The sequence below is a fragment of the Lithobates pipiens genome, unplaced genomic scaffold, assembly GCF_037356315.1.
Source record: "Lithobates pipiens isolate NorthernLeopardFrog02 unplaced genomic scaffold, aLitPip1_a1.2 Scaffold_25, whole genome shotgun sequence".
In the NCBI taxonomy this organism is placed as follows: Eukaryota; Metazoa; Chordata; class Amphibia; order Anura; family Ranidae; genus Lithobates; species Lithobates pipiens.
The window spans coordinates 29,928,774-29,953,102 of record NW_027507787.1 but is presented as its reverse complement, the minus strand read 5'-3'; positions in this window follow the sequence as shown (position 1 = coordinate 29,953,102).

The following is a 24,329-nucleotide window of genomic DNA, read 5'->3' as shown; positions in this document are numbered from 1 at the left end:
CTCTTAAAAAAAGCAAAATGATATTTATTATCTCTTAAGAGACATATTTTGTGCAGAAACTGGAATTACCCTTTAATAGGACAAATAAAAATGATGGTAGATAACATGTAATAAAACATAGCAATCAATCGGATGCTATTTTTGTAACCAAATTGATGAAAGATGAATTCTAATTAAGATTTGTTTGGTTGTTGTAAATTTGATCATTCTTGTAAATTAAGCTTGTTTGCGTGTATCTTAGTCAAATAGTATTGCAACATGAACCAAAATGTAAACTGACAGCCAAATAGCAGATCTAAAACTAGCTTCTCTTGTTAAATGTATTTCTTCTCCCCACAAATGGTAGCCAATTATGGTGGTTCTTATCTGGTGTAATATTCTGCAGATTGCTTTCATAGAAACAGCTGTAGTAGTGCAGTACAACAAAAGTGTCCTAGGAAAAATTGGTGGTTTTAACGGAATCCTCTGTGCTGATTGTATTCACAGTATGGTATCATGGACTCATCACTGAGATATATTTGACATAAGAGACTTTTACTCCAGAAGAGTCACTAAAACTGTACATTGATTTACTCCTACCTAAGTGATTGTCATCAGGTACAGTTCTGACCCTTCCATAATGAAAAGAGAAAAATACTGTTTAGCTCAGCAATCATACCCCTTGTGATCTGTCTATGCTGATCCCCATGACAGGCCCAGCTAGAAAGAAATCAAATGCAGACGTGTACAAATATTATTGAAGTTATGTATGCAAAAATGCGTACCAAAAAAAATGGCGTCTTGTAGGAATGAGAACATGTAGACAAACAGCTGCCTCCTTTAAATTGAACAAATCACTAAACTGTGCAAAATTATAAAATAAAGAATAAGGCACTATACATGTTCATGTAAAAAAACTGACACAAAGAAAACACTGCATCAAACTTAAATGTGCACATTAAGCCCCCTAGCGGTAATCCCGAGTCTGGCTCGGGTTAGGAATTTACTGGTAGGAGCGGTAACCCCGAGCCAGACTTGGGAACGCTTCACTGGATGCAGGGAGGACACAGTGAGACTTACTTACCTTGTCACCCGGATCCAGCGATGTCCTCCGCGCTGTGTGAGCGAGCTGTCCTCCGCTCGATTCACAGTGCCAAATGCCGCCGAGCTCCGTTCCCTGCGACGTTACGGCGCACGGGAGCGGAGAACTGCAGCAAATTCAAAAAAGTAAAAGTACACAAAACACACACAGCACTGTAATCTTACAGATTACAGCGCTGTATTACAAAATTACACACACCCTTTGTCCCTAGTGGTCTGTGCAATGCTCTGCATACACTTTTATATTATAAATGCTGTTTTTTCTGCCTGAAATTTGGAGATTGTCCATAGCAACCAGAAACTGTCCCTTTTTCAGTGTTTTAGGATTTGATTACATTATTGAATATTTTTTATTATTCTTTATTATATTATAAACTTTATCATACTCGGGATGTCTGCTAGACTCTGGTTTGAACATATTTAAGAGAGTTATTCCTAAGAATTACAGGACTACAACATAAGACGCCAAATTTTCATGCAAAATAATTGTACCGCTTTCAGCACCTAAATCCAGACTGAATCATACCCCCAGGGAGGTTAACCTTCCTAGCGGTAATCCTGAGTCTGGCTCGGGTTTGGATTTTAATTACAGGAGCGGTAACCCCCGAGCCAGACTCGGGATCGCATCACTCGATGCAGGGGAGGACACAGGGAGACTTACTCACCTTGTCCCCTGGATCCAGCGATGTCCGCCGCGCTGTGTGATCGAGCTGTCCTCCGCTCGATTCACAGTGCCGAATGCCGCCGAGCTCCGTTCCCTGCGACGTTACGACGCACGGGAGCAGAGAACGGCGGCAAATTCAAAAAAGTAAAAACACACAAAACACACACAGCACTGTAATCTTACAGATTACAGTGCTGTATTAAAAAATACACACCCCCTTTGTCCCTAGTGGTCTGTGCAAGGCCCTGCATGCACTTTTATATTATAAATACTGTTTTTTCTGCCTGGAATTTGGAGATTGTCCATAGCAACCAACACATGTCCCTTTTTCAGTTTTTTTTGGATTTGATTACATTATTGAAGAATTTTTATTATTCTTTATTATATTATAAACTTTATCATACCCGGGATGTCCGCTAGACTCTGGTTTGAAGAGATTTCAGAGCGTTATTCCTAAGAATTACAGGACTACAAAATAAAAGCCAGATTTCCATGCAAAATAATTGTACCGCTTTCAGCACCTTATTCCAGACTGAATCATACCGCCAGGGAGGTTAATGAATGAAAAAATAAGCAAACATAACGTCCATAAGTGAATGAATCCCAACACCAAAATGGGATACGCTGAGATAACTTTTAGATCTTCCACCACAAGTGCTCAGTATGAAGATGGCCACTCACCAGAGCTGTTTGACCCCTTTGTACAGGATGCTCAAAAATGCTTTGGAACATCAGATTGGTTCCACTACTGCAATAGATTCACTCCAATGGCCACTCAGGAAGGGGTTAGAATGTAAAAAAATGACTCCACAGGAAACACGGATGAAAGTCTCATAGTGTAGTATTTTTTTATAAAGTAAAAACAGCAGCAATGATAGAAGTTACACTTACATGTACTGGCACTAGGTGTAAACAGCGTATGTGATTCAGCTCATCCCTGGGGGTAGCGTGTGTGTTCCAAGTCCCGCTCCGAAGGTGCAAAGCCTGGTGTGGGGTATCAAATATGAATGTGGAAATGACGGATCCTCCACTCTGACATATGTTTTGCTGTGAATGGTTCTTCAGGAAGTCCACTCACACACTGTTTACACCTAGTGCCAGGTCAAGCACTATTACATGTGAGTGTAACTGCTATCATTGCTGCTGTTTTTACTTTATTAAAAAACACTACACTATAGGGGTTATTTATGAAAGGCAAATCCACTTTGCACTGCAAGTGCACTTGCAAGTGCAGTCGCTCTCAATCTAAGGGGTAGATCTGAAATGAGTGGAAGCTCTGCTGATTTTACCATCCAATCCTGAGCTAAAATGCTGTTTTTTATTTTCCTTGCAGTTCCCCCTCGGATCCACAGCAACTTTACTTCCAAGTGCACTCACTTGCAGTACAAAGTGGATTTTCCTTTAGTAAATAACCCCCTATGAAACTTTCATCCGTGTCTCCTGTGGAGTAATTTTTTACATTCTAGCTCCTTCCTGAGTGGCCATTGGAGCACTCGTGGTTGAAGATCTAGAGGTTTTATCTCAGAGTATTCAGTTTTGGTGTTGGGATTCATTCACTTATGGACTTTATGCTTGCTTACTTTTTCATTCATTAATGTGCACATTTGAGTTTAATGCAGTGTTTTCTTTGTGTCATTTTTTTTACATGAACATGAATATATATATATATATATATATATATATATATATATATATATATATATATATATATATATATATATATATATATATATGTATATTGAAATGCTGCTTTATTTTCATTAATCTCTTACTGCTTCTATATAACCTTTTTTGTTTTTTTCTAGGGAGAGTATGCAAGAATAAAAAGAATGAATATAACCTAAGTATCTCTCATTTTTACCAAATTAATTGGTGTTTCTTTAGTTTGCATAGCAACGTGCATAATCCACTATTACCACTACCAGGGAAACACAGGGTCTAGTTTAGGAATATAAAAATAAGATATAGCTGTGAAATCAAAATTAAAATAGAATCCAGAACTGGGGCGGTGCAGTGATACAATGAGAAATAATATCCTGTATCAGAGAATCTGAATGTTTTATTAAAACATGACAAACAAATGTATTCCTTCTAGCAAAAGAATGTGTCACAACGTAATAAACTATTGAAATAAGGCCAGAAGATACATGTTATTTAAAGACATTTAGTACTGTGTAATTTACAGATTGGGTATTTGAACCAATCCAAAGATTTTGCATCAACAGAAGTAATTTGGTTGCAGAGGAAATGTACACAAAAAGTATCTTAATTTCTTAGTATTTGAGTGTGGCATCAATATCATAATTAAAATATAATCAAGTTCCTGGTAAAACGTCATATATGCATGGAATATTTAATTAATACAGATATTTGTTAATGATCTTCTAAATGTACTTGATATTTGTTTGCCTTGCACTATGCACATATTTTTTGCAAGTCTTAAGCTGACTTTCCAATCTGTGCACACTGTAGGTGCATTTTGTTGCACAGTAAAGTGGCCATAATGTGTAGGCAGAGCTGGGAACAGGAGTGTGGTGGTCCAAGGGGATCCAAAGGGTTCAGCCACAAAAAGGTCAGATGCAGACCCTTGGAAAAGGGAAAAAGGCCTTGTGCATGCTGGAGTTTAAAAACACTACTTTTCCCCTTTTATCATTTTTTAAAAATCCACTTTTCTTTCCTCCTTGGTCTTCCCCTAAATCTTTTAAAGCATGGACCTCCACTAATTTAACCCAACTCTGCGAACTAGCATTCTCTACTTCATTCAAAACTTTCCCTGACTGAAAGTCACAAACTTCCTAATTCAGAGCTCTTCCGATATCATCGGATTACATTTTTTTGCCCTATATACAAGAAAGAATTAATTTAGATACATTAACGTGCTTTGAAAATCTATGTAAACGTGACCCACACACTAAGGGACTTATTTAAACTCTTTACACTCACCTTATTACTAAACCCAACTCAGACCCACCATCATTTGTGGGATTAATCTTGGGTTTTCATTGGAAGCAGCCAATTGGGATAAGATTTGGATCACAACCAGGTAATTTTGACAAAACATAGCTGCCTTAGAGACAAATTACAAAGTACTCACACGGTGGTATTTGGTCCCTGTCAGAATTGCTCCAGAAATATGCTCCAAGATTGTCCCCATCTTGTTTTCGTGGTTGTGGTGATTTTGGGTCACATCTTCATACGTGGTGGGATTGCCCAGTAGCAAAAAATGTCTGGTAAGATGTATTTGTTATGATTTCAACACTTTGAAATCTCTATCAATCCTGATCCTACAATCGTGCTTTTAAAACTGAAAAACAGCCACTCTCTCCTACCACCAATTCAAACTCCTATTACAGATCACTACAGCCGCAAAACAAACAATTGCCAAAGCTTGGAAATCCCCTTCCTTAATAATTGCTGAAAAAACAATATATTCAATCAAGCAATAATCGTTGCCAAAACAGAGGCTATAACTCAAGATAAAATATCGAACTTTGAAAATATATGGAATCCTGGGTGACTCACTTTTTGCCTTCCAATTTTGATGCTTCCCTACTAAGACCTTGGTAATCTGGATTTATACTTCCATTCTTTGCATTTATGGTATATATTTATTACCATATACTACCCTGGGGACCCCTACTACCTCTCATTTCTTTCTTCCCTATCTATTTTTTTCCAAACTAAGATTACATTTTATTTTATATTCTTTCTCTCTTCTGCTTTTCCCCCTATTCTCTCTCTCCTCTTTCAATTTAATGTATATAGTTCTGGTAGCAGAACTTTTATTTCCTTGGTTATCATTATACCAATTGTACATAGTTCCAATATGTAGTATATGACTTTAGATTCTATAGTAACTTATTTATTTATTTATTTTAAAACTATACTCTTGATAATAATTAAGACCTTTTTTTTTAATCTGAGGTCAACTTATATTAACCTGGTCTAAGTTGGTTTTAGTCTCTCTTATACAACGTATGATGTAATCTTTTTGAGTAGTTAAATCCATGCTAAAATTGTTTTAGTTAAACTACTTTTAGTTTATGTTGGAACTACAACTCAATATTATTACCATATATGTGATCTTTTCTTTTGCTGCCACCATATGTACTTATGTATACTAATTGTTAAAATTCAATATACAAAATTGACAAGAAAAACACTACTTTTACCAGCATTTGAGCTTTTTTTTGCCTCTAAACGCCCCTCCATGCAAGAGGCAAGAGCATTTAGAGGCAGAAAGAAAAAGCAAAAAAACTTGTGTGTTTAGAAGAAAAAAAATGCTCAAAAGCACCTAAACATACATTAACACTAGATGTATTTATGTGCATCCCCGAAATCCTGTGTTAATCCATTTTCATAGCCAAATTTCTGGCTAATATAATGTGTTAATGACAGACACGCAAATGAGCATGCAAAAATGTGGCCTTTTACCTCACAATCTTTACTCCAGAAGTACTTTAGCTGCTGAGGTTGTGGTGACCCTGTAGGGTAAATACAGACAACCTTCCTGGAAGGCTCTCTTTCTCTTCCACTGTTTCAACTTGGCAGCAAAGCAGATCAGGATAGTAAGTGTATCACATTCAAAAAAACTGAGAAAGTGTCAATTTAAAGCCACAAAACTCCTTTTTATGGTGAAATACAGCAATTCGCTGTACAATAAACAAGATGACCCTAATGCTTTTCTAATTACACAACAACAGGTGCCATTGACGTTTGGACCACCAACTGGATTTTTTAAAAATGATCCAACTTACCTGAGCTGGGAGCAGTCCTGATACTGCACCTGCATTGAACCGTGATTCAGTCAAGCTTCTGTCAACTAAATGTGCACTGGCACATCAGACTGCAGTGTATTGCAACAGAGATGCATATTATAGGGTGACAACACTGCACCTCCATGGGCACACACAAAGGTGGTGTCAGCCAAGAAAGGGTAGTTAACAGAAATGTTAAAATTGGCAGGATCCAAAACAATATAACTGCCCAAAAACATGGAAAGGCAAGCTACCACTGCATATTTTAGATTTTGCATATACTAAAACAAAATAAAAAAAAATAAAAACAATCCCAATCCCATGAAAGTGAGAGCTTAGTGGTAGAAACTGCCTTTACTATAATTACAGGATCAGCCTCAGTATTATAAAAGGGAAATACCGCAGCTCCAGTTAAGTAACTACGTTTTTATGGTTTCATTAAATCTACCTGGGCAAGAGCTTGTTTATGTTCATCCTTTAAGCCAGAGGTATTGAATTAAAATTCTCAAAGATATGGTCAGTAAAAAATTCTTTCAGCAGAGACCTAAATCTCCATGTTTGTGCTACATCCCAGTTCCCCTACACATCCCAGTCCCCAATATACATCCCAGTTTCCCCTACACATCACAATCCCCAATATACATCCCAGTGTCACCTGTACATCACAGTCCCAACATACATCACAGTTTCCCCTAAACATCACAGTCCCCAATATACATCACAGCTCCCCCTACACATCACAGTCCCCAATATACACCCCAGTTTACCCTAGATATCACAGTCCCCAATATACATCTCAGTTTCCCCTACACATCACAGTCCCAACATACAACACAGTTCCCTCTTCAAGTCATTGTCCTTACTCTCCCTTTTACATCACAGTCCCACTTTACATCAGTGTCCTAATTTTTCATATCACAGCCCACCACCCCCTTACATCACAGTCCTCACTTTATATCACATTTCAACCCCCTTACATTATAGCTCACCCACCTTACATCACAGTCCTCCTTTCAGATCACATTCACCTCTCCCCATACGGTATTATAGCCCTCCCCTTTACATCATAGTCCTCCCTTCATATCACCCCCCACCCCATATTATAGCTCCCCTCCCTTACATCATATTCTTCCTTTCATATCACACTCCCCCTCCCCATATTATAGCCAGCCCCCCCACATCACAGTGCTCCCTCTTTCATTTCACATTCCCCCCTCCCCAAATTATAGTCCCACCCTTTAAATCCCAGTCCTTCCTTCATATCACAAGCTGATGGCAGGAAGGAGAGGACACCCAGCTTGCTATTTGGGGCTGCAGCAATCCTGACAAGACTACCACTTGGTCCACCATTTAGTGATTCTTTGCTATTTTCTTGATCTTGAGCAGTTACAGGAATGACAAAGAGAGATTTTTTTTTCTCTCTGAAGCGTTATACAGGGTAAAAGTTCCACGCTGTGTAATGTTAAAATAAAGGTTTGCACCTAAATTAGTGGTGTAAGGAAAGGGATCCTGTATGTATGCTATTTCTCATAAAAAGTTTTACCTCTCCTGAAATTGTACTGATTCTATGCAGACAGAATCCAGTTTAGCTTCTTTTTAGGCTATGCAAATTGTGGCCTTTCCCCAGCAGATATACATGTTATAGTTTTAATTACATTTTATCTGTATGAGTTTTTTTTTTCATAAATAGGTGTATCTCTTATATAATTAGCTTGATCTATCACATTGTGTTCCTAGGCACAAAATTCATATTATACAGAATCTTTAGTTCAATTATGTCAATTTAAAATTAAGTTTAGTGACCAAAATTAGTTTTCCATTGAAGGTGATATTAGATAACGTGCTGAATTTCTACCATTTCATTCTCAAAGGTGGCATAATTTCATCCAGAAAAAGACTGCATATTGTTCTGGGCTAAAAGCTTTAGACAAAGGAGACCAAATGTAATATACTGGGTCAATTTTTTCTGAAGGATATAATGGCTGTACTCACAAATCATATATTCTTTATTTTAACAGGAAAAATAACATTTTCCACTAACTGCACATGTAGATGACAGCTCCTGTAGTGGCAAAACAAAGTTTCACAGAAAATAATACTACAATTTCATTCAAATAGAATAATATTATTATTTTTTTGCTCATAGGACAACAAACTATCCTCTCACTAATTGGGCCCTTGCACACTGATGCGCTTTTGTGCAGCCTAAGGTCTCGCACACTGATGCGTTCCCATCTTCCCACTTATAATGAAAGGTGCCGTTTTTGTGCCCTTTTGAAAAAACTGCATGAAAGATGCAGCATACAGGGCCTTTCAAAGTGCAGTGTGCACAGAGCACTTTCACACTTGGCCGTTGGGGGCAACGCTTAATGGAACAAGCTAAAATTAGAAGCTGATTGGCTACCATGCACAGTTGCACTTGATTTTGCACTTTCCAGTTTTAGTAAATCAGCTCCACAGGATTTTGCCTGGCATGTGATTAGATCAGTGCTTCTCAACTCCAGTCCGCAAGGAGCACCAACAGGTCATGTTTTCAGGATTTCCATTATTTTCCACAGGCGATTTTATCAGTTTCATTGCCTTAGTAATTACCACAGCCGTTTCATCTGGAGGAAAGTCTAAAATCATGATCTGTTGGTGCGCCTTGAGGACTGGAGTTGAGAAACACTGGATTAGATAACTGAAAAGAATGCAGCTTCACCTTATCCACAAAGCAAAATGGACATTCGGAATTTATTCAGAATTCTCCTCACAGATCTCAAACTTATTGAATGACATATCAGTATGGATGTCACACCACTTCCTCAAACTCAATCTTTCTAAAACTGAGCTTGTTATATTTCCTCCTTCACGATTCCCCCCCCCCCCCCCCCCCCCGTGACTTCACCATTAATATCAACAACACAACCATTGTTCCCTCCACACATGCCAGGGTCCTGGGTGTAATCCTTGACTCTGACCTCTCCTTCAGCCCCCATATACAATCACTGGCTAAATCCTGCCGTCTTCACCTCCGCAGCATCTCCAGAATTTGACCCTTCCTGACTAATGACACCACAAAGCAACCTGTTCACTCCTTGATTATTTCCCGCCTTGACTACTGCAACTCTCTCCTTAATGGCCTACCCTTAAGCAGGCTATCTCCCCTTCAGTCTATTATGAATGCTGCTAGACTAATACGCCTCACTAATTGATCCGTGACTGCTGCCCCTCTCTGCCAATCCCTTCACTGGCTTCCCCTACCCCACCGTGTAAAATTCAAAATGCTGGAACTTCCGGTTCCGGCGCCGCATGGAGTAGCTGTCCTCCTCACAGCTCCCGCAAACCGCCCGCCACATCGGCCTAAAAAATCAGCGTGTTTCCGCCCCGATCGATACAGCAGCCTCCCCCACGACCCCGGCCACGAGATGGACCGGTTTGTTGAAAAAACCGGGCCGCGATCGTACGCGGCCGCCGCCGCGCGGCCGGCCCCGCGACGCAAATCGAGGCCCCGGCTTTGGCCTACGTGGAACCGGCATGTGCGGCCCAGCCTGAGGAGATGGCACCAGCGATGGAGGTAGGAGAAAGGCTCAATCATCAGCCCACTATCAGAGACACACTACTGCCACAGCTCCAGGCCCCCCCTCCTCCATCCAGCCCTGACACTTCTACCTTCATACAGCAACCTCTCATGCCTTCACTGACACAGGACCACCACACGGAACTCCTGGCACAGGCTGTGGCTGCTCTCCTCTCCCCTATGATAGCTGCATCAGTGGAGAAGGCTGTCAGCTCAGGCATGCAGAAAGTCCAAGCCCAGCTGGGGGAACATGCATCCAGGCTGAATGAAGCAGAGCATCGCATATCCACCATTGAAGAGGAACTTTACCAGACGCAATCTCTGGAACATGCACAGGACAGAACGAACAAATTCATTCTGGAAAAACTCGACGACCTCGAGAACAGGTCCAGGAGGAGCAACCTGCGTTTTGTAGGTTTGCCTGAATCGCTTCATCAATCTGCCTTAATGGAACTTTGCGCTCGTCGCATTCCTGAAGCTCTGGGAGGCCCATGCACCGTGGAACGCGCGCACCGCGTGGGTGCCTTCAACTCGGAACGCAAATCACCATGCCCGATCATAGCCAAGTATCTTAATTACTCGGACAAAGCCACCATACTGCAACAATACCGGCAATCCAGATCTCTGCAGATAGACGGAGTCTGCATTCAGATTTTTGCCGACTATTCGGTGGACGTCTCCAAAAGACGCAAAGCCTTTCAGCATATTTGTGCAGAACTTCACCAGCGGCAAATCAAGTTCACACTGGCATTCCCGGCTACCCTCCGGATCAAAACGCCCTCCGGTGAACAACTGTCCTTTCAAGACCCGGATGAGGCATCTTCTTACTTGAAATCGTCACGCTCAGGCTCCCACCACAGCCCCATGCCCAAGGCCCCACCAATCAACCGAGCCCTGGATCAGAGAAGCCCGCGAAAAGACTCTCCCAAACGTTTCAGGGCTTCGGGTCCAACTCAACACGGCCTGACCGCGCGCTGAGGGGCGAAGCCTGGCCCCGATGTTTCCACACACAAGTGCTTCCTTCTTTAAGGCACTGTTTGGCCTTCCTCCATACCTGGGTTAGGTGCTCTGACTTTGGACTCTCCCTCCTGGACAGTCCACACCTCTCAGGTAATATCCGTTACTACTTGATCGGATTTGCGATTCTGTTTGCCTACATACCGATTTGACTTTTTTCTTTCTTTTTTTGCCTGTTGCACTATTTCCTTATGTTCTATTTTATTTATACTCTTTACCATCCTTCAATGGTTCATAGCTATACAGTTATATTGCTTAACGTAGTATGCTATGTTCAATGACTGTATGGTATGACTGTATGATACCATACTTGATGGTATCTTTTTGTGTATACAGCTATGCCCTCTTCCCCCTGGGTTTCTTTGTGCAGACCTGCTTCCACACACTGTTATCCCGCATGCCCAGCTGTTATCTTATACCCCATCTCCGAGGGGCGGGAGCCCCTGACATGATACTGGGCTGGTTATGGGAACTGGTCTTCACAGTGATCCCCATGCGGAAAAAAGCGAAGTTGGTTAGCTATAATGTTCACTTCTGCTTACCCTATCTTTGGTTAATGCTTCAGTTCTACCCCTTCCCCTCTACTCCTCCCCCTCTACTCCCTAAATGTACTAATAGTACACACTTCCCCCCTCCTAGGGCCTTACACATATGCTCCAGTGTAGACGACCACTACTCTCTGCGCTCAACTTCCTGTATCCCAATGATTTTACTATTTGCTCACCATACCCCAGTCCTAATCCCATTATGCTGCGAATAATTTCGTGGAATGGGAAGGGCCTTCGTTCTCCTTCTAAGAGAATGAAGGTTCTTCGACATCTCAAACGGCTCAAAGCAGATATAGCTTTGCTTCAGGAGACACACCTTTCTTCACCCGACTTTGTTCGGATGAAGAAACTCTGGGTGGGAGCGGTAGCTGGCTCAGAAGCTTTAGGCCGTAAAGCGGGAGTCCTTATCCTTGTACACAAGCATCTCCCATGTACCATATTGTCAACGGACACGGATACTCAGGGCAGATTGCTCTCTATTCGTGTCCGCATAGGGACAAAAGAAATAGTGATATCCAACATTTACGCCCCTAATAGTCCCACGAAACAGTTCTTCAACACACTGACCACTTGGCTCCTGCGCTACCCATCATTACCCCAAGTCGTTGGGGGAGACTTTAACACCGTGTTCCACCCACTTGATGACAAATCACTGAAACGACGACTTGACTCTTCACTGACTCCTACCAATGTCACCTTGCTAGCGGACACAATGGAATCCCTTCGTCTCCATGACATATGGCGCTTACACCACCCGACTGATAGGGAGTTCTCCTTTTACTCACATCCACACAATGTATTCACCAGGATTGACTACATATTTAGCTCACATGATCTACTCCCATTAATCCCGGACGCAGAGATACATGATATTGCTATCTCCGATCATGCCCCTATTTCTGTGTCTCTAGAGACTCCTGATATCCATCCAAATCCCAAACTCTGGCATTTCCCCGCTTTCCTCCAACACAACGCGGATTTCCACACCTATATCACAAAAGAATGGCGACTGTACACACAAACGAACGCGGATCATACGGATAACCCTAATCTGCTATGGGACGCAGGGAAAGCTTTCCTTCGGGGACGCATTATCTCCTACGCATCCTCCTTCAAAAAGAACGCACACCTTAATTACAACACAGCCAGTTCCAGACTTCACCAGGCTCAACGAACACTCTATACCCATGACACACCTGAGAACCGGATAGCTTGGCGAATAGCCAAGCAGTCATTTGACACTTGGGCCGACAACCTGGAATCGATTAAGAGAGCTCACTTTGATGCCACTCTTCATAAATTTGGGAACAAGGCCGGCAAACTGCTAGCCCGACTATGTAGGGGTCCCTACCGCCCAACTATTATCCCAGCTATCCGGGAGCCAGATGGCTCTATAACGACGTCGCAAAAGGGCATAAATTCGGCCATGCTGCGCTATTATACTTCGTTGTATGCGGCCGACCCCATCGACGAGTGCACGGCACACAAATTTATAGACAAAGTGACTCTGACCCAAATATCCCCCTCGCAACTAGACTCTCTTAATGCCCCCATATCTCTCGCGGAAATAACCAACACGATCCGGACTCTAGCATCCTCGAAAGCCCCTGGCCCAGATGGACTAACGGGCGAATTTTATAAATCCCTGAACTCGCTCCTAGCACCCACGCTTGAAAAGGTTTACCAACACATATGGATGGGTGGCCCCTACCTACGGGCAATCAGGCAATAGTAAAACTTCTGGAAAAAAAGGGGAAGGATCCTTTAGAACCAGGCTCCTATAGGCCCATCTCGCTTCTAAATCTTGATGTCAAGATTTTATCCAAAATAATAGCCACAAGGCTAGCTGACGTCATCCCTTTTCTGATTCACCCTGCCCAGTCAGGCTTTGTGAAGGGCAGAACGGCCACGATCAACATCAGAAAAGTGATGATGGCACTAGAGCACGCTAGATGTAACCCGAACGGGGATTTTGCCATTATTACTCTTGATGCCGAAAAGGCCTTTGACAATGTTAGTATCGAATGGCTGTCTCTGGTTCTGAACAAAATGGGTTTCACCGGTCCTTTTCTACAGCTCATAAAATCTATGTACACCTCTCCGGCAGCCAGATTGGTTGCAGCTGGCTTGCTCTCAAATGAATTTCGCCTACATAAGGGTACGAGGCAAGGCTGCCCTTTATCCCCACTCCTCTTTAATTTGGCCCTGGAACCACTTTCTAGGTACTTGTTAACAGTAGCCCCAATTCATGGCATTAAGATAGGGGAGCAACATTTGAAGACGTCACTCTTTGCAGATGACGTCCTCATATTTTCCGCAAATCCTTCCGCAGATATGCCCACGATAAAGAACACATTCGATCTATTCAGAAAATGTTCCGGTTTACGCATTAACTATTCTAAGAGCGAGATATTGCCCCTCGGTCCCCTCCCACCTCCGGCCTGGACTCAAAATTCCATCTTCTCGATAGCAAAGTCACATATCACTTACCTGGGTATCAAGATAGGGAAACTCCCTTCCTCCCTCTATTATCTGAACTACCCCCCCTCTTTGCCAAGATCATTTTGGAACTGGAAAACTGGATGGATCTGCCTCTCTCGCTCCTGGGAAGATGCCACTTGGTAAAAATGGTCAGTTTCGCACGCCTACTATACCCTCTACAAACGATACCTTTAGTTATCAGACACAAAGACATCCAAATTTTGAACTCTGCAATATCAAAATTTCTTTGGCGAAACAAAAGACCGCGCATCGCTTTTTAGAAACTACATCTTCCCAGGACCGAGGGCGGTATTAGTCTTCCTAATCTTAGACTGTATAATTTAGCTTGTCTTCTGCGGGTAAGCCTAGATTGGATTGCCCAAAAGTCCCAATGTTCTAACTTTCGTCTGGAGACAGCAATGGTCCATCCCTACTCCCTTACTGCCCTTCTTCACTGCAAGTGGAAATCTATACCAACTCCGCACCAACACAACCTCTTGCTGAGAGACACTGCCGTAGCCTGGAGGGAGGTGAGGAAAAGCCTCCATCTGTCTCCTTTCATCTCCAAATTCCTCCCGATACAAGGGAACCCAAATTTCACTCCGGGTCTGGAACGACAGCCTTATGATGAATGGCGCCAAAATGGACTCGTTACTTTCTTCTCCCTGTGTGATCCGGAATCTGGTCGGGTAGCATCATTCAGGTCCTTAGCCGCAAGATTCTCTCTCCCGGATGCCTCAGCCTTCCATTATGGTCAATGTGTTAGCTTCCTTCAGAAAACCTGCAGGAACGAACCCACAAGGTTCGCGCCTTCGTTCCTTTAAATCACTCGTACAAAATTACACCTGCAAAATTTCTGACATATACAAACCTTTACTTTTTACTACTCCCTCTTTAGCCTCGTCCTCTGTGTCAAATTGGGCAAAAGACTTTCCAGAAGAAGACATAGTGGACAAAATCTTGCAAGGCCTCAATTCAGTATACAATCTGGTTCCTAACGAATCGTGGAGGGAAACACAGCTGAAAATCACACACCGCGCCCATATTCCTTTTCTTCCTACTTCTAAACTTTCCTCAGCCTCAACCTTGCCCTCAATGTGCCCATTGTGCCAGCAACCGAAGCCTTCTCTCGTACACCGATACTGGACTTGCACCTATATTGCTACTTTCTGGGACCAGGTTCTGGCTTATATATTCCGGATTACGTTGTTGAAGCTCCCCAAGAACCCGCTCCTCCTCATCTTTGGACACTGGGACCCCACACTACTCCCCTGGTCCACCGCTCCCAGCCCTCCGGGGAAAGATTGGTCCTTGATCTGCCTCCTGTTAGCAAGAAGGGCCATACTGGCCAACTGGACCTCTACAGCCAAGCCTTCCATCTCCCAGGTCGACAGAGACCTCCTACAGCTCCTTTTTCGGGACAAGATCAATACCAACCTGGACCAACAGAAGGCTTCCAAACGCTTCCACGACAGATGGGACCTCTTTATTAGGGCGCAGCTCTCTCCACACGACCGAACTCACCTTGACAAACTCTCCTTTGTCTACAAAGATCCTTGTCGAACATGACCCTTTCTACTACTGGATGTTTTCCCTTCAAATGGAGTATTGGATTTAGGCCCCCCCCCCCTTTCCTTCCCCACCCCTCTCCCATCCTTCCTTTTGTTATGTACTGCATTTTTTGTTAGCCATATGAGGTTAGTTTAGAGCCTTATGGTCATTAGATCCATCCAGCTATAGCCTCCTCATATTTTTCTAGTCATACTTGGGAGGGGATTAGTGTCCGCTCTCGATTAAGTTCCTTTTATCCTTTTCCTTCTTTTTTATGCCTTTTTAAGATGATGCGAGGCTCGTCTTATTGTCTTATTTTGCCTTGTATACTGTACTTTATACAAAAATATATACTTATACCTGCTGATGATGATATTATGTACTGTTCTAACTCTTTCAATAAAATTTTATTCAAAAAAAAATATAAAAAAAATTCAAAATGCTAACCATAACATACAAGGCCATCCACAACATCACCCAATCTACATCACCAATCTCATCTGCACAAATAACCCAAATCGTCCCCTCCGCTCCTCCCAGGACCTCCTGCTCTCTAGATCCCTTGTTACCACCTCTCATGCTCGCCTTCAAGACTTCTCCAGAGCCTCTCCCATCCTCTGGAACTCCCTGCCCCAGTCTGTGCGATCAGCCCCTACCCTGTCACCCTTTAGGAGATCCCTGAAAACGTATTTATTCAGGGAAGCCTATCCCACACCCACCTAACAACTGTCCCCGAGCCACCCCATCAAATCATTCTCTGAAGCTATTACCTTTTGTACCACCCCCCTCCCTTTAGAATGTAAGCTCTATGAGCAGGGCTCCTGTACCTTTTGTTTTGTACTGTAATTGTGTTGTCCCCCCCCCCCCCCCACACACATTGTAAAGCGCTGCGTAAACTGTTGATGCTATATAAATCATGTATAATAATAATAATTATTATTATTATTTATTAAACCTGGACCAGACAGAATCTGGAGCAGCTGTGCCTAGAAACCAGCTTTTAGCTTCATCTTGTTCAGCTAAGCTTTGAAAATGAAAGGTAGAAGTTAAATGGTTGCCATGCACTGCTAATCTAGATTCTTTCTGCTCCAGCCTTAGTAAATTCCGCTCTCATTTTTCAATATGGATATTCTCTAGTAAATCTAACTTGTAGGTTTTTAAAAATAACTTTTACCAGGTGAATTTTTAATGTTTCCAAATAAATAATTACTAATTCAATGGAATCAACATGATACTGCAGCCGTAGATATAGTCTAAACTCATGCTTAGGTTCCAACCCTTGGGAGCCATTATGTAGGAGTTGATCTGTAAGCTCTCCAAAGCAGCCAGACAATGTCTTATAAAACTCCAGCAGCCATGTGCAATGACACTTCTATGGTCATTAATTAAAAATAAAAAAGACAGCATTCTGCCTTTCATGCACTTTTACAATCCAATCGGATTCCACATCTAAGCCTAGGTTCACATTGGAGTGATTTGTCATGCAATTTGAGAGATCGAATCACATGACAAGTCACAGCCTATTGGAGGCAATAACACTGTTCCAATCAGTACGACACCGATTTTGCAGGCGCTGCACTGATTTGCAAAAAGTAGTTCCTGCACTACTTTTGCCAGTTTCAGATGTGAATTCAATAGACATCTGTGCATGAAGCCACACAGATGTCTATCAAGCAGCGCCTGAAATCACATTGACCTTGCTATTTGAAATCGCACTACTTCGAGTGAAGTGGGTGCGATTTCAAAGTAGCATCAGTGTGAACCAGGGCTAATACACACATCCAACCCTGGCTGCTTTTCTACTTTGTAAGTGGTTCAAATCTCTTAAACTAATTAGCCTCATTCATTAACGGGTGAAATACGTTTACCCCTTTTATTTTAAATGGACTTTGCATGCTAACTTTTTTTTTCTGATTACCAAAAATGATTTCCTTTCGATTGCATCATAAGTTAATTTTTTGCACATATGACATGAATATGCAAAGGTTTGCGCTTGCAGGCTAAGTGTAAATTTATCATGCTTTTTTTGCAACTGATTTATCAGATATTTTCAGGTGTAAAAGTGGTCATTTAAATGTAAAATGTAGACAATTCACCTTTCTCTGCTAAATGCAGGTGAAACTTAGCTACTGACAAGTGACATGAGGCCTTTAAACGAAAAGTATGTTTTTTTTTTTTTGCCAAGCATACTTACCTTGGTGGATGGAGCATTAGACCCATGCAGCAGCTGTTTCCCCGGCCTCTCTGCACTGAGAACAGAGCCACCGAACACCGCCGATGGCTCCGTTCTCACTCCTCCCCGAGCAGAGCAATGCTGACTAGTAGCCTAGACTAGATCCAGATTTGGGAAGTCAGGATGACTTGGTGCCTCGTCTGATGGCAATGACGTCAGCGGAGGGCAGACTCCAGACCGCTCCCCACTGAAAATAGGTCATAGGAGTGCAAAACGAATTATAAAAACTTCTTTCATTTTAAAGTGTTTGTAACCTTATTAAAACCGTCACTGCCAGCCCTCTTTTTGCAGCTATATCACAGTGTAAATATTTGTGGAAAACAAAGCCTCTAAATACAGTTTTTCAGAGATCTTCAGGCAGGAGACATGACTCCCAGCCGCTATCCTACTTCCGATGTACAGGCAACAGTGGGAGGGGCCGAACTCTCCCTCTGACATCAGCTAGGAAGGTCATGTGACTGATGTGCTGGCTGCTCAGCCCATCCCGCTGTAGCCCTTAGATGGGGGTGGAGGTGCAGCCGGGAGTCATGTGACTGGCCTGAAGAGCTCTGAAAAACGGTATTTAGAGGTTTCATTTTTCAGAAATATTTACAGTATGTTATAGCTGCATAAAAGCAGGGCTAGCAGTGATAGTTTTTTTATATTTATTTTATAACAAATAGTAGCAGGAGGGGAGGGGGGGAGCTGGTTCACAGACACACAGACGGAGGATCTGACAGGCAGGGAGGGGAAGGGGAGAGGAGGACAGAGGAGAGCTGCAGATGATGGAGGCACGTATACTGACCACGGTGTCAGGGCTCAGCAGCCGTGATAAACCGTGGTCAATTTACAGGGGTGAGGGCAGGACCAGGCAGGATCGACTAGGTATTTCAGGTGTTACAAAGGGTCAAATTACATAGCACAAGCACTGTGCTGTATAACATGCTTTAAAGGAACAGGATAATTTTTTTTTTTTTTGGGTCACAAACACTTTGGGGTTGATTTACTAAAGTCCATTTTTACTGTGCACTTTTGAAAGTTCAATTGCTCCAGAGCTTAGTAAATGGGGAAGAGCTCTGCTGGCTTCAATCATCCAATTTTGCACAAGCAAAAAATGCTGTTTTTTTTATTTTCCTCGCATGTGATTGGTTGTTCTTTGTAAAGTGAACCTTTACCTCATTTACTAAGCTCTGGAGCAACTGCACTTGCAGAGTACAACTGCACTTTCAAAAGTGCACAGTCTTTTTGCCTTTAGTAAATCAACCCCTTTCAGTCCCTTTCAGTGTCCCAAATAGTATTCTATTTTTATATTATTGTGCTTGATTTGTTAGGTAATGCTGGATATGCCTCATTATTTTTGCGCTTATTCCTGCAAGAGCCACCTGGTATGATGGGTTCTTCTTTCTGCCTGACCTATGACACATCTGGTTATAATGTAAGAGGTAGTATATTACCACCAATCCAGGCACATGCTAATCTTGTCCTGAGCATTTGACAGTACTACGGTCCTTAGGAAACTGGTCACCAGTAATTCACTCCACACGATCAGCACCTCTAAGCTCAACTCCGGCTCTCGTTCTCAGTATATCTGTCAGGGGTAGGCACAGATCTGGATGCGGAGGAGGTTGATCCTGGAGAAAGAGCAGCACACAGGCTGCCTGAGCTCATTAATGCAGAGGAAAAGACAGTAGAGACAGCCACTCATACTAGCAATCCTATATTGTTTCTTTGGCACGTGCAAAAAACGGTCTTACATTAAAACATTTTTTTGGTAATTTAAAAAAAAAATTCTGTCATTTTAGGTCTGTTCTCCAAAATGATTCTATTTTTATATTATTGTGCTTAAATTGTTAGGTAACATGGGATATGCATTTAATATTTTTGGGCTTACCCCTGAAGGAGTTGCTTGGTATGACAGGTTGTATATTTTGCCACAACTCTGTAAACAGATCTGTCCCCACACCTAGCTATACTATAAGTGCTAGTATAATGCCGCCAATCTAGACACTGGGAATCTTGTCCTAAATGCTTGGCAGAGCTGCGATCCGCAGGAACTAGGGCCCCAGTAACTCAGTCCTCACAATCAGGGCCTCTAGGCACAGCTCCAGATCTCTTGTCTTTGGTAGCTCTGTCTGGGGTAAGCACAGACACAACCACGGGCAGTAGGTCTGTACCACTCCAGTCTCCAGAAGCAAAAACTATTATGGCTCAGTCATAGGCATTTCGGCCTTACCAGGTACTTTGCCAGTGCAGGCATGCACAGCAACAGGTCTGCACACTCTGGTTTCCCTGTGCTGCCTGTCCAGATCTCTGCACATTTGCCCAGAAAAACATTGCTCTGTTCTCCCCTGTTTACAGGGTGTGCCTCGGTGTTGTAGTTCTGCAGCCTATCTATCTCCATGGTACAGTGCTCCCCATGGACTACATTTCCCATAGGCTTGAGTGGCTGCAGGCTCTGAAACACACAGCCAGCAGCACAGCCACTCTGTACATACAGAGCCAGCGATTCCAGTCTCCTCTCTAGCCAGCAGAGACTCGGCTACATTATTTCTATATTATTATTATACAGGATTTATATATCATCCTGGCCCTTGAAAACTTGCCTAGCTCCATCAATGATAGTCAGCAATTACCTCCAAGGTGCCTTTCTTGTTAGCTCTTGACTTTGTGTGCTTTAGCCCCCATTCACACCAAATCCGTGTTTAAAATTGTGCAACCTCATTTGAAAGTGTGAGTTTTAAAGCCGCACGTGAGTGCGACTTCAGGTGCAATTTGGCTGACATCTTTACGACTTCATGCACAGGTGGTTATGCAAGTCGCACCTGAAATCGCCAAAAATAGTTCAGAAACCTTTTTTTAAATCGTTGCGGCACCGATTTGAACAGTTCCATTGCCGACAATAGGGTGTGACTTATCATGCGATTTGGGCCTTTCAAATTGCATGACAAGTCGCACCGGTGTGAATGGGGGCTTATTTATAGAGATATTAACTGACACATACCAGCACCGCTATACCAACTCTGGTTATGCAAACTTCAAAAACTACTGTTCATGAAAGGGTTATTTATTTACTGATACAGCCAACGCTCAAGCATAATCTCATCTTTTACTCCTAATAAAAATACACAAACGTAATTTATATGATGGTCATCATTTATTTTCCAAGCTAATAAATACAAAACCATAAAAAAGCACTTAGTGATTTTATTTTTAGCAGAATACATTAATATGCTTATCTAGTGCAATTTATTATTGTGAAATTATAACAAGTGCAAGCAAATCAAAAAACCAAACCAAACCAATCAGCTTCCAGTTTTTATTACTAAAGCGCAATTAAACAAGCTGAGGTTAAAAGCTGATTGGTTTCTCTGCAGAAGTGTGACTCATTTTGCACACTCTAAAGGCAAATCCACTCTGCACTACAAGTACACTTGGAAGTGCAGTCGCTGTAGATATGAGGGGGGCATGCAAGGAAAATAAAAAACAGCATTTTTACTTGCACATGATTGGATGATAAAATCAGCTTCCTCTCCGATCTACAGCGACTGCACTAGTAGTGCAGAGTGGCTTTGCCTTTAGTAAATAAACCCCATTGCATAATTCCCATATCACATAGCAATGCTGTGGTTGTGCTGCAAAGACCCAAAACTATCATGTGGCTGTGGATTCCCAGAACTGCTTCCATCAGAGGTTTCTGAGAAAGGTAGTTAGCTGTGTTGCTTATTCCATGCGACTAGGAAGCTTTTTTCTTAGCAACAAAATGCATAAATCTTACAGTATCTATTTTTAGTTTGTTAGTAAGTGCTAAAATGCTGGTATAATAAGAATAAAATACTAGAATCTTTTGTCTAGCGCAGATAAGATCTTCTCCAGGAGATCTTGCGTAGGCTAATAGTCGGAAAAATTTGATTGCATAGGCAATCCCTCCCCCCCTCCTTTATTAGGGCCGTCTGGTCAATCCCCCATGTCCGCCGTAGGGGGAATGTATATGGGGGTCCTTTTGTCTGCAATCCATCCTTTCGAATCCAGGGTGAGCTGACCTCCCTCTTTTTCCCAAATATATGATGTATTTCACAATATTAATGATTAATTTTATGATAATTTGCTTTTGATTGTTAATTGTTATATATCATTCTGTATAGATATCCTCCTGAAGAAGCGGATTGTCCCGCAAAACTAGCATAGGAGACCCCTGTGCGCCATTAGTTCCAGCTCCCTTTTGTGGAGAATTCGTCAAAGACGCCCTTATTGTGATATGTTTGGTTTGGGACTGCTTAGAGGGCTAGCATGAGCAACTATCCCTAGCACTCCCATGCCAACCCTTTCTTTAAGATCCAGGAGATCTTGGAAAAAAACCTACGTAAATGTAACAGTATTCGAAGGTATCCACCTCAGATGATACTCTGAGGAAGATTATTGGGAGGTGGATTTATTGCTAAGTTTTTTACATAATTTACCCCAATCATCCATAATTTCATGACCACCCACATAACATTGAGTAAGTCCCCTTTTTGCCACCAAAACAGCCCTGACCCATAGAGGTTTTGACTTTACTGACCTCTGAAGGTATGCTATGATATCTGGCATCAAGCCATCAGTAGCGAATTCTTAAATTCCTGTAAGTTGTGGGATGGGGCCTCCATGGATCAGATGTGTTTTTCCAACACATCCCACAGATGTTCAATTGGATTGAGATCAGAAGAATTTGGAGGCCAAGTCAATACTTCAACCTCATTGTTGTGTTCCTCAAAATATTCTTAAACCATTTTTATAGTGTTGCAGGGTGCGTTATCCTGTTGAAAGAGGTCACTGCCATCAGCAAATACCATTCGTTTTGGGGGAGTGTATTTGATCAGCAACAATGGTTAGGTAGGTGGAATATGTCTGTCAAATAACATCCACATGGATGGTAGGACCAAGGATTCCCAGCAGAATATTGCCCACAGCATCACATTGCCACCACCGGCTTGTCTTCCTCCCATACTGCATCCTGGTGCCATCTCTTTTTCCAGATAAGTGTTGCACATTCACCTGGCTATCCACATGATGTAAAAGTAAATGTGATTCATTAGAACAGACCACCTTCTTCCATTGTTCTGTGGTCCAGTTCTGATGCTCATGTGAACATTGTAGGCGCTTTTGGCTATGAAAACTGGTCAGCGTGGGCACCATCACCAGTCTTCCCTTACACAGCGCCATACACAGGAGCTGCGGTGCTTTTTTTTACTTTTCTTTCAACACACATCAACTTCATGGACAACACATTTACTTGCTGCCTAATACATCCCACCAACTTTCAGATGCCAGTGTAATAAAATAATCAATGTGATTTACTTAAAGGACAAGTTCACTTTTACAAAACAAATAATAAATGCAAATTTTTTGTTGCGGTTAAAAAAATATGCATTTATTATTTGTTTTTGTTAAACCCCTTTTACACTGGGGTGGTTTTCAGGTGCTTTAGCGCTGGAAATAGGCTCTGATAAGCACCTAAAAACTGCCTCCCATTCATTCCAGTGTGATTTTTCACACTGGGGCGGTGCGCTTCCGGGACTTTCCAAAAAGTCCTGCAAGCAGCATCTCAAAATGCCGTGCCCATTGGAATGAATGGGCAGCACTTTCAAAGCGCCTGAAAAGCACATTGAATGCGCTGCAAAATGGGAGTTTATAACCCTTGTTTGGGGTTAAAAGCTCCCTACTAGTGGTCAAAAAGTAGCGCAAAAGCACCACCAAAACGAGCAGCACAAAAGCGCTAACAGCCAGCGCTTTCAGTATTTAAAGCAGTCTTTGGCCCCATACACACTATTAGATTTTTATGCAGATTTTTGTCTTCAGATTTACCCAAAACCATGTAGAACAAGAGCCTGCCTGATTGCATACAAATTGAAACTATTAAGGTTTGACCACATATTATATGGTTTTGGTAAATCTGAAGACAAAAATCTTCAGAAAATCGAATAGAGTGTATGGGGCCTAAGGGACTGTATTTAGCGCTCCTAAAACGCATTGCCCATTGCAATAAATAAGCAGCGCTTCCAAAGCGCAGCAAAACTGGACTTTTTAACATTTTTGGGGGTTATAAAGCAACCCGATAGCGGCTGAAAAGCGCAGCTAAAACAGTGCTAAAACGAGCGGCGCTTTAGCGCTAACAGCCGGGTGTCCCAGTGTAACAGGTTCTTTTTGGACAGTTCTGTAAACTTACAACTTACATTTGTACGTCAACAGAGACAACAGGCTTTGTGTTCAAATTCCGCTCAAATAAGACAGGTGCAGCTTCCCATCAGTGCAATACATAGAGGCAGAGGTGGCTCTAGGATTTGTGAGGCCTTAGGCAAAACTTACACATGAGGCCCCAATCACGCCCATAATGGGAAAAAAATTCAAGCAATAAAAATGGCTGCAAAAAGATGCACAGATCTAGCAAACAGTTCATCTGCACCACTTCCAGGGCACCCTCCTC